This window comes from Colletes latitarsis, unplaced genomic scaffold (assembly GCF_051014445.1).
Source record: "Colletes latitarsis isolate SP2378_abdomen unplaced genomic scaffold, iyColLati1 scaffold0023, whole genome shotgun sequence".
Taxonomy (NCBI): Eukaryota; Metazoa; Arthropoda; class Insecta; order Hymenoptera; family Colletidae; genus Colletes; species Colletes latitarsis.
This window is the reverse complement of record NW_027488373.1, coordinates 630,534-641,220: the sequence shown is the minus strand read 5'-3', so window position 1 is coordinate 641,220 and position 10,687 is coordinate 630,534.

Below are 10,687 nucleotides of genomic sequence, written 5' to 3'. Positions count from 1 at the left end.
TTTCCGTGTTTGATCACGTAGTAATGTGGTAGCACACTGAAGCAGTCAATAAAACCTGGTTTCGATCAGTATTTTAGAGGATAACACCGGTTAGGTCTGGGTTAGGTCTGGGATTTGCGCGCATCTGGCTTATACTTTCGCCTTTTTCGCAAACTTGTTGGCCAGATCCTGGGTATTTTCCGTGTTTGAATCACGTAGTAATGTGGTAACACACTGAAGCAGTCAATTAAACCTGGTTTCGATCAATATTTCAGAGGATGACACCGGTTAGGTCTGGGTTAGGTCTGGGTTATGCCCGCATCTGGCTCATGATTTTGCCATCTTCGCATACTTGTTGGCCAGATCCTGGGTTTTTTCCGTGTTTGAATCACGTAGTAATGTGGTAACACACCGAGGCAGTCTATTAAACCTGGATTCGGACAGTATTTTAGAGGATAACACCGGTTAGGTCTGGGTTAGGTCTGGGTTATGCCCGCACCTGGCTCATGATTTTGCCATCTTCGCATACTTTTTGGCCAGATCCTGGGGTTTTTTCGTGTTTGAATCACGTAGTAATGTGGTAACAAACTGAAGCAGTCAATAAAACCTGGTTTCGATCAATATTTTAGAGGATAACACCGGTTAGGTCTGGGTTAGGTCCGGGATATGCCCGCATCTGCCTCATGATTTTGCCTTTTTCGCAAACTTGTTGGCTAGATCCTGGGTATTTTCCGTGTTTGAATCACGTAGTAATGTGGTAATACACTGAAGCAGTCAATAAAACCTGGTTTCGATCAATATTTTAGAGGATAACACCGGTTAGGACTGGGTTAGGTCTGGGTTATGCCCGCATCTGGCTCATGATTTTGCCTTCTTCGCATACTTGTTGGCCAGATCCTGGGTTTTTTTCGTGTTTGAATCACGTAGTAATGTGGTAACACCTTGAAGCTGTCAATTAAACCTGGTTTCGATCAATATTTTAGAGGATAACACCGGTTAGATCTGGGTTAGGTCTGGGATATGCGCGCATCTGGCTTATACTTTCACCTTTTTCGCAAACTTGTTGGCCAGATCCTGGGTTTTTTCCGTGTTTGATCACGTAGTAATGTGGTAACACACTGAAGCAGTCAATAAAACCTGGTTTCGATCAATATTTTAGAGGATAACACCGGTTAGGTCTGGGTTAGGTCTGGGATTTGCGCGCATCTGGCTTATACTTTCGCCTTTTTCGCAAACTTGTTGGCCAGATCCTGGGTATTTTCCGTGTTTGAATCACGTAGTAATGTGGTAACACACTGAAGCAGTCAATTAAACCTGGTTTCGATCAATATTTCAGAGAATAACACCGGTTAGGTCTGGGTTAGGTCTGGGTTATGCCCGCATCTGGCTCATGATTTTGCCATCTTCGCATACTTGTTGGCCAGATCCTGGGTTTTTTTCGTGTTTGAATCACGTAGTAATGTGGTAACACACCGAGGCAGTCTATTAAACCTGGATTCGGACAGTATTTTAGAGGATAACACCGGTTAGGTCTGGGTTAGGTCTGGGTTATGCCCGCATCTGGCTCATGATTTTGCCTTCTTCGCATACTTGTTGGCCAGATCCTGGGGTTTTTTCGTGTTTGAATCACGTAGTAATGTGGTAACACACTGAAGCAGTCAATTAAACCTGGTTTCGATCAATATTTTAGAGGATAACACCGGTTAGGTCTGGGTTAGGTCTGGGTTATGCCCGCATCTGGCTCATGATTTTGCCTTCTTCGCATACTTGTTGGCCAGATCCTGGGTTTTTTTCGTGTTTGAATCACGTAGTAATGTGGTAACACACTGAAGCAGTCAATTAAACCTGGTTTCGACCAATATTTTAGAGGATAACGCCGGTTAGGTCTGGGTTAGGTCTGGGAAATGCGCGCATCTGGCTTATACTTTCACCTTTTTCGCATACTTGTTGGCCAGATCCTGGGGTTTTTTCGTGTTTGAATCACGTAGTAATGTGGTAATACACTGAAGCAGTCAATAAAACCTGGTTTCGATCAATATTTTAGTGGATAACACCGGTTAGGTCTGGGTTAGGTCTGGGATTTGCGCGCATATGGCTTATACTTTCGCCTTTTTCGCAAACTTGTTGGCCAGATCCTGGGTATTTTCCGTGTTTGAAACACGTAGTAATATGGTAACACACTGAAGCAGTCAATTAAACCTGGTTTCGATCAATATTTCAGAGGATAACACCGGTTAGGTCTGGGTTAGGTCTGGGATATGCGCGCATCTGGCTTATACTTTCGCCTTTTTCGCAAACTTGTTGGCTAGATCCTGGGTTTTTTTCCGGTTTGAATAACGCAGTAATGTGGTACCACACTGAAGCAGTCAATTAAACCTGGTTTCGATCAATATTTTAGAGGATAACGCCGGTTAGGTCTGGGTTAGGTCTGGGAAATGCGCGCATCTGGCTTATACTTTCGCCTTTTTCGCAAACTTGTTGGCCAGATCCTGGGTTTTTTTCGTGTTTGAATCTCGTAGTAATGTGGTAACACACTGAAGCAGTCAATTAAACCTGGTTTCGATCAATATTTCAGAGGATAACACCGGTTAGGTCTGGGTTAGGTCCGGGATGTGCCCGCATCTGGCTCATGATTTTGCCTTCTTCGCATACTTGTTGGCCAGATCCTGGGTTTTTTTCGTGTTTGAATCACGTAGTAATGTGGTAACACACTGAAGCAGTCAATTAAACCTGGTTTCGATCAATATTTCAGAGGATAACACCGGTTAGGTCTGGGTTAGGTCTGGGATTTGCGCGCATATGGCTTATACTTTCGCCTTTTTCGCAAGCTTGTTGGCCAGATCCTGGGTTTTTTTCGTGTTTGAATCACGTAGTAATGTGGTAACACACTGAAGCAGTCAATTAAACCTGGTTTCGATCAATATTTTAGAGGATAACACCGGTTAGGTCTGGGTTAGGTCTGGGTTATGCCCGCATCTGGCTCATGATTTTGCCTTCTTCGCATACTTGTTGGCCAGATCCTGGCCTTTTTTCGTGTTTGAATCACGTAGTAATGTGGTAATACACTGAAGCAGTCAATAAAACCTGGTTTCGATCAATATTTTAGAGGATAACACCGGTTAGGTCTGAGTTAGGTCTGGGTTATGCCCGCATCTGGCTCATGATTTTGCCTTCTTCACATACTTGTTGGCCAGATCCTGGGGTTTTTTCGTGTTTGAATCACGTAGTAATGTGGTAACACACTGAAGCAGTCAATTAAACCTGGTTTCGATCAATATTTTAGAGGATAACACCGGTTAGGTCTGGGTTAGGTCTGGGTTATGCCCGCATCTGGCTCATGATTTTGCCTTCTTCGCATACTTGTTGGCCAGATCCTGGGTTTTTTCCGTGTTTGAATCACGTAGTAATGTGGTAACACACTGAAGCAGTCAATAAAAACTGGTTTCGTTCAATATTTTAGAGGATAACACCGGTTAGGTCTGGGTTAGGTCTGGGATTTGCGCGCATCTGGCTTATACTACCGCCTTTTTCGCAAACTTGTTGGCCAGATCCTGGGTTTTTATCGTGTTTCAATCACGTAGTAATGTGGTAACACACTGAGGCAGTCTATTAAACCAGGATTAGAACAGTATTTTAGAGGATAACACGGGTTAGGTCTGGGATAGGTTCGGGATATGCCCGCATCTGGCTCATGATTTTGCCTTCTTCGCATACTTGTTGGCCAGATCCTGGGTATTTTCCGTGTTTGAAACACGTAGTAATGTGGTAACACACTGAAGCAGTCAATAAAACCTGGTTTCGATCAATATTTTAGAGGATAGCACCGGTTAGGTCTGGGTTAGGTCTGGGTTAGGTCTGGGTTAGGTCTGGGATATGCCCGCATCTGGCTCATGATTTTGCCTTCTTCGTATACTTGTTGGCCAGATCCTGGGTTTTTTCCGTGTTTGAATCACGTAGTAATGTGGTAATACCCTGAAGCAGTCAATTAAACCTGGTTTCGATCAATATTTTAGAGGATAACACCGGTTAGGTCTGGGTTAGGTCTGGGTTAGGTCTGGGTTATGCCCGCATCTGGCTCATGATTTTGCCTTCTTCGCATACTTGTTGGCCAGATCCTGGGTTTTTTCCGTGTTTGAATCACGTAGTAATGTGGTAACACACTGAAGCAGTCAATTAAACCTGGTTTCGATCAGTATTTCAGAGGATAACACCGGTTAGGTCTGGGTTAGGTCCGGGATATGCCCGCATCTGGCTCATGATTTTGCCTTTTTCGCAAACTTGTTGGCCAGATCCTGGATTTTTTCGTGTTTCAATCACGTAGTAATGTGGTAACACACTGAGGCAGTCTATTAAACCTGGATTCGGACAGTACTTTAGAGGATAACACCGGTTAGGTCTGGGTTATGCCCGCATCTGGCTCATGATTTTGCCTTCTTCGCATACTTGTTGGCCAGATCCTGGGTTTTTTTCGTGTTTGAATCACGTAGTAATGTGGTAATACACTGAAGCAGTCAATAAAACCTGGTTTCGATCAATATTTTAGAGGATAACACCGGTTAGGTCTGGGTTAGATCTGGGTTATGCCCGCATCTGGCTCATGATTTTGCCTTCTTCGCATACTTGTTGGCCAGATCCTGGGGTTTTTTCGTGTTTGAATCACGTAGTAATGTGGTAATACACTGAAGCAGTCAATAAAACCTGGTTTCGATCAATATTTTAGAGGATAACACCGGTTAGGTCTGGGTTAGGTCTGGGACTTGCGCGCATATGGCTTATACTTTCGCCTTTTTCGCAAACTTGTTGGCCAGATCCTGGGTATTTTCCGTGTTTGAAACACGTAGTAATGTGGTAACACACTGAAGCAGTCAATTAAACCTGGTTTCGATCAATATTTCAGAGGATAACACCGGTTAGGTCTGGGTTAGGTCTGGGATATGCGCGCATCTGGCTTATACTTTCTCCTTTTTCGCAAACTTGTTGGCTAGATCCTGGGCTTTTTTCCGGTTTGAATAACGCAGTAATGTGGTACCACACTGAAGCAGTCAATTAAACCTGGTTTCGATCAATATTTTAGAGGATAACGCCGGTTAGGTCCGGGTTAGGTCTGGGAAATGCGCGAATCTGGCTTATACTTTCGCCTTCTTCGCAAACTTGTTGGCCAGATCCTGGGTATTTTCCGTGTTTGAAACACGTAGTAATGTGGTAACACACTGAAGCAGTCAATTAAACCTGGTTTCGATCAATATTTCAGAGGATAACACCGGTTAGGTCTGGGTTAGGTCTGGGATATGCGCGCATCTGGCTTATACTTTCTCCTTTTTCGCAAACTTGTTGGCTAGATCCTGGGCTTTTTCCGGTTTGAATAACGCAGTAATGTGGTAACACACTGAAGCAGTCAATTAAACCTGGTTTCGATCAATATTTTAGAGGATAACACCGGTTAGGTCTGGGTTAGGTCTGGGATTTGCGCGCATATGGCTTATACTTTCGCCATTTTCGCATACTTGTTGGCCAGATCCTGGCCTTTTTTCGTGTTTGAATCACGTAGTAATGTGGTAATACACTGAAGCAGTCAATAAAACCTGGTTTCGATCAATATTTTAGAGGATAACACCGGTTAGGTCTGAGTTAGGTCTGGGTTATGCCCGCATCTGGCTCATGATTTTGCCTTCTTCACATACTTGTTGGCCAGATCCTGGGGTTTTTTCGTGTTTGAATCACGTAGTAATGTGGTAACACACTGAAGCAGTCAATTAAACCTGGTTTCGATCAATATTTTAGAGGATAACACCGGTTAGGTCTGGGTTAGGTCTGGGTTATGCCCGCATCTGGCTCATGATTTTGCCTTCTTCGCATACTTGTTGGCCAGATCCTGGGTTTTTTCCGTGTTTGAATCACGTAGTAATGTGGTAACACACTGAAGCAGTCAATAAAAACTGGTTTCGTTCAATATTTTAGAGGATAACACCGGTTAGGTCTGGGTTAGGTCTGGGATTTGCGCGCATCTGGCTTATACTACCGCCTTTTTCGCAAACTTGTTGGCCAGATCCTGGGTTTTTATCGTGTTTCAATCACGTAGTAATGTGGTAACACACTGAGGCAGTCTATTAAACCAGGATTAGAACAGTATTTTAGAGGATAACACGGGTTAGGTCTGGGATAGGTCCGGGATATGCCCGCAACTGGCTCATGATTTTGCCTTCTTCGCATACTTGTTGGCCAGATCCTGGGTATTTTCCGTGTTTGAAACACGTAGTAATGTGGTAACACACTGAAGCAGTCAATAAAACCTGGTTTCGATCAATATTTTAGAGGATAGCACCGGTTAGGTCTGGGTTAGGTCTGGGTTAGGTCTGGGTTAGGTCTGGGATATGCCCGCATCTGGCTCATGATTTTGCCTTCTTCGTATACTTGTTGGCCAGATCCTGGGTTTTTTCCGTGTTTGAATCACGTAGTAATGTGGTAATACCCTGAAGCAGTCAATTAAACCTGGTTTCGATCAATATTTTAGAGGATAACACCGGTTAGGTCTGGGTTAGGTCTGGGTTAGGTCTGGGTTATGCCCGCATCTGGCTCATGATTTTGCCTTCTTCGCATACTTGTTGGCCAGATCCTGGGTTTTTTCCGTGTTTGAATCACGTAGTAATGTGGTAACACACTGAAGCAGTCAATTAAACCTGGTTTCGATCAATATTTCAGAGGATAACACCGGTTAGGTCTGGGTTAGGTCCGGGATATGCCCGCATCTGGCTCATGATTTTGCCTTTTTCGCAAACTTGTTGGCCAGATCCTGGATTTTTTCGTGTTTCAATCACGTAGTAATGTGGTAACACACTGAGGCAGTCTATTAAACCTGGATTCGGACAGTACTTTAGAGGATAACACCGGTTAGGTCTGGGTTATGCCCGCATCTGGCTCATGATTTTGCCTTCTTCGCATACTTGTTGGCCAGATCCTGGGTTTTTTTCGTGTTTGAATCACGTAGTAATGTGGTAATACACTGAAGCAGTCAATAAAACCTGGTTTCGATCAATATTTTAGAGGATAACACCGGTTAGGTCTGGGTTAGATCTGGGTTATGCCCGCATCTGGCTCATGATTTTGCCTTCTTCGCATACTTGTTGGCCAGATCCTGGGGTTTTTTCGTGTTTGAATCACGTAGTAATGTGGTAATACACTGAAGCAGTCAATAAAACCTGGTTTCGATCAATATTTTAGAGGATAACACCGGTTAGGTCTGGGTTAGGTCTGGGACTTGCGCGCATATGGCTTATACTTTCGCCTTTTTCGCAAACTTGTTGGCCAGATCCTGGGTATTTTCCGTGTTTGAAACACGTAGTAATGTGGTAACACACTGAAGCAGTCAATTAAACCTGGTTTCGATCAATATTTCAGAGGATAACACCGGTTAGGTCTGGGTTAGGTCTGGGATATGCGCGCATCTGGCTTATACTTTCTCCTTTTTCGCAAACTTGTTGGCTAGATCCTGGGCTTTTTTCCGGTTTGAATAACGCAGTAATGTGGTACCACACTGAAGCAGTCAATTAAACCTGGTTTCGATCAATATTTTAGAGGATAACGCCGGTTAGGTCCGGGTTAGGTCTGGGAAATGCGCGAATCTGGCTTATACTTTCGCCTTCTTCGCATACTTGTTGGCCAGATCCTGGGTTTTTTTCGTGTTTGAATCACGTAGGAATGTGGTAACACACTGAAGCAGTCAATTAAACCTGGTTTCGATCAATATTTTAGAGGATAACGCCGGTTAGGTCTGGGTTAGGTCTGGGAAATGCGCGCATCTGGCTTATACTTTCGCCTTTTTCGCAAACTTGTTGGCCAGATCCTGGGTATTTTCCGTGTTTGAAACACGTAGTAATGTGGTTACGCACTGAAGCAGTCAATTAAACCTGGTTTCGATCAATATTTTAGAGGATAACGCCGGTTAGGTCTGGGTTAGGTCTGGGAAATGCGCGCATCTGGCTTATACTTTCGCCTTTTTCGCAAACTTGTTGGCCAGATCCTGGGTTTTTTTCGTGTTTGAATCTCGTAGTAATGTGGTAACACACTGAAGCAGTCAATTAAACCTGGTTTCGATCAATATTTCAGAGGATAACACCGGTTAGGTCTGGGTTAGGTCCGGGATATGCCCGCATCTGGCTCATGATTTTGCCTTCTTCGCATACTTGTTGGCCAGATCCTGGGCTTTTTTCGTGTTTGAATCACGTAGTAATGTGGTAACACACTGAAGCAGTCAATTAAACCTGGTTTCGATCAATATTTTAGAGGATAACACCGGTTATGTCAGGGTTAGGTCTGGGTTATGCCCGCACCTGGCTCATGATTTTGCCTTCTTCGCATACTTGTTGGCCAGATCCTGGGTTTTTTTCGTGTTTGAATCTCGTAGTAATGTGGTAACACACTGAAGCAGTCAATTAAACCTGGTTTCGATCAATATTTTAGAGGATAACACCGGTTAGGTCTGGGTTAGGTCTGGGTTATGCCCGCATCTGGCTCATGATTTTGCCTTCTTCGCATACTTGTTGGCCAGATCCTGGGGTTTTTTCGTGTTTGAATCACGTAGTAATGTGGTAACAAACTGAAGCAGTCAATAAAACCTGGTTTCGATCAATATTTTAGAGGATAACACCGGTTAGGTCTGGGTTAGGTCTGGGATTTGCGCGCATATGGCTTATACTTTCGCCTTTTTCGCAAACTTGTTGGCCAGATCCTGGGTTTTTTTCGTGTTTGAAACACGTAGTAATGTGGTAACACACTGAAGCAGTCAATTAAACCTGGTTTCGATCAATATTTCAGTGGATAACACCGGTTAGGTCTGGGTTAGGTCTGGGATATGCGCGCATCTGGCTTATACTTTCTCCTTTTTCGCAAACTTGTTAGCTAGATCCTGGGCTTTTTTCCGGTTTGAATAACGCAGTAATGTGGTACCACACTGAAGCAGTCAATTAAACCTGGTTTCGATCAATATTTTAGAGGATAACGCCGGTTAGGTCCGGGTTAGGTCTGGGAAATGCGCGAATCTGGCTTATACTTTCGCCTTCTTCGCATACTTGTTGGCCAGATCCTGGGTTTTTTTCGTGTTTGAATCACGTAGGAATGTGGTAACACACTGAAGCAGTCAATTAAACCTGGTTTCGATCAATATTTTAGAGGATAACGCCGGTTAGGTCTGGGTTAGGTCTGGGAAATGCGCGCATCTGGCTTATACTTTCGCCTTTTTCGCAAACTTGTTGGCCAGATCCTGGGTATTTTCCGTGTTTGAAACACGTAGTAATGTGGTTACGCACTGAAGCAGTCAATTAAACCTGGTTTCGATCAATATTTTAGAGGATAACGCCGGTTAGGTCTGGGTTAGGTCTGGGAAATGCGCGCATCTGGCTTATACTTTCGCCTTTTTCGCAAACTTGTTGGCCAGATCCTGGGTTTTTTTCGTGTTTGAATCTCGTAGTAATGTGGTAACACACTGAAGCAGTCAATTAAACCTGGTTTCGATCAATATTTCAGAGGATAACACCGGTTAGGTCTGGGTTAGGTCCGGGATATGCCCGCATCTGGCTCATGATTTTGCCTTCTTCGCATACTTGTTGGCCAGATCCTGGGCTTTTTTCGTGTTTGAATCACGTAGTAATGTGGTAACACACTGAAGCAGTCAATTAAACCTGGTTTCGATCAATATTTTAGAGGATAACACCGGTTATGTCAGGGTTAGGTCTGGGTTATGCCCGCACCTGGCTCATGATTTTGCCTTCTTCGCATACTTGTTGGCCAGATCCTGGGTTTTTTTCGTGTTTGAATCTCGTAGTAATGTGGTAACACACTGAAGCAGTCAATTAAACCTGGTTTCGATCAATATTTTAGAGGATAACACCGGTTAGGTCTGGGTTAGGTCTGGGTTATGCCCGCATCTGGCTCATGATTTTGCCTTCTTCGCATACTTGTTGGCCAGATCCTGGGGTTTTTTCGTGTTTGAATCACGTAGTAATGTGGTAACAAACTGAAGCAGTCAATAAAACCTGGTTTCGATCAATATTTTAGAGGATAACACCGGTTAGGTCTGGGTTAGGTCTGGGATTTGCGCGCATATGGCTTATACTTTCGCCTTTTTCGCAAACTTGTTGGCCAGATCCTGGGTTTTTTTCGTGTTTGAATCACGTAGTAATGTGGTAACACACTGAAGCAGTCAATAAAACCTGGTTTCGATCAATATTTTAGAGGATAACACCGGTTAGGTCTGGGTTAGGTCTGGGATTTGCGCGCATCTGGCTTATACTTTCGCCTTTTTCGCAAACTTGTTGGCCAGATCCTGGGTTTTTTTCGTGTTTGAATCACGTAGTAATGTGGTAACACACTGAAGCAGTCAATTTAACCTGGTTTCGATCAATATTTCAGAGGATAACACCGGTTAGGTCTGGGTTAGGTCTGCGATATGCGCGCATCTGGCTTATACTTTCACCTTTTTCGCAAACTAGTTGGCCAGATCCTTGGTTTTTTCCGTGTTTGAATCACGTAGTAATGTGGTAACACACTGAAGCAGTCAATAAAACCTGGTTTCGTTCAATATTTTAGAGGATAACACCGGTTAGGTCTGGGTTAGGTTTGGGATTTGCGCGCATCTGGCTTATACTACCGCCTTTTTCGCAAACTTGTTGGCCAGATCCTGGGTTTTTATCGTGTTTCAATCACGTAGTAATGT